Source organism: Mus musculus, chromosome 7, assembly GCF_000001635.26.
Source record: "Mus musculus strain C57BL/6J chromosome 7, GRCm38.p6 C57BL/6J".
Classification (NCBI taxonomy): Eukaryota; Metazoa; Chordata; class Mammalia; order Rodentia; family Muridae; genus Mus; species Mus musculus.
This window is the reverse complement of record NC_000073.6, coordinates 85,117,648-85,119,356: the sequence shown is the minus strand read 5'-3', so window position 1 is coordinate 85,119,356 and position 1,709 is coordinate 85,117,648.

Here is a 1,709-nt window from a genome sequence, read left to right as displayed (position 1 = left end):
TCAAGCATTACTACAGAGAAGTCATAATAAAAACTGCATAGTATTGGCCCAAATACTGACACTTTTATCAGTGGAATAGAACTTAAAACACAGAAATAAAACCACACACTTATGTACACTTGATCTTTGACAAAGAATACAGTGGAAAAAAGAAAGCATCTTCCATAAAGTGCATGTCTGAATGTATGGATGTATGTAGAATAATAAAAATAGACCCATATTTGTTGCCTTGCACAAAGCTCACATGCAAGTGTATCAAGATCCTCAACATAAAATGAGATACACTGAATCTAATAGAAGAGAGAGTGGGAAAGAACCTTCTGCTCATTGGCACATTGGGAAATTTCCTAAAGAAAACTCTAATAGCTAATGCTCTAAGATTAAGAATTGATAAATAGACCTTGAGTGCAATCTCAGCAGACAGTCCCATGGTCCTTAGAGGAGAGGAGTCTTAACTACTGGATGCTCTAATATGCCCAGGATCTTAGGAGTACCAGAGAGAACACACCATCTGCTCCAACACCACTGGGAGTAACTGGGAGCAGCAGGTCCCGGAGACAGAGGAAACCTGCCAGACAAGTGACTCAGATTCCTGTTGGTCCTCATCACTTTACCTTGGGCATAATCTCAGTAGATACTCTCAAGGTCTCTAGAGGAGAGAACTCTCCAATCCTGGGCACTCTAACATGCACAGCATCTTAGGATTCCAGGATCCCAGGATCCTAGGTGTTGGTCATACAAGGATCTCAGGGTCTCAGAAGCAACTTGACTCCCAGGAACTCTGACACACCCAGAATCTCAGGATCACAGGATCCTGGAATCACAGAATCACAGAAAAGCCAGACTCAGAGGAGTTCTAACTCAACTTAAATTACAGGAAGGAGAGGCTCCAATCAGATATAGTGAGGGCAGGGAGCACTTGAAATAATCAGATGGCAACAGGCCAGCATAAGAACAGAAGAAGCAGAAACCAAGGTTACTTGTTATCATCAGACTAAATTCTCCCACCATAGCAAGTCCTGGATGTACTACCACACCAGAAAAGCAGGATATGAATCTAAAGTCACTTCTCATGATGATGATGGAAGACTTTAGGAAGGACATAAATAACTCACTTAAAGAAGTACAGGAGAACACAGGTAAACAAGGAGAGAGCCATAAAGAGGAAACACACACACACAAAAAAAAAAAAATCTTAAAGAATTACACAGAAACACAACCAAACAGGCGAAGGAATTGAACAAAACCATCAATGATCTAAAAATGGAAGTAGAACCAATAAAGAAATCACAAACTCAGACAACCATGGAGATTGAAAAATCTAGGAAAGAGATCATGAGTCATAGATGCAAGCATCACCAGCAGAATACAAGAGATAGAGGAGAGAATCTAAGGTAAAGCAGACATCAAAGAAAACATTGGCACAACAAACAAAGAAAACAAGAAATACAAAAAGATTATAACTCAAAACATCCAGGAAATCCTGGACACAATGAGAAGATCAAACCTAAGGATAATAGGTACAGAAGAGAGTGAAGATTTCCAACTTAAATTGACAGTAAACATCTTCCACAAAATTACAGAAGAAAACTTCTCTAACCTAAAGTAAGAGATTCCCATGAATATACAATAAACTTACAGAGCTCCAAATAGATTGGACCAGAAAAGAAGTTCCTCCATCACATAATAATCAAAACACCAAATGAACA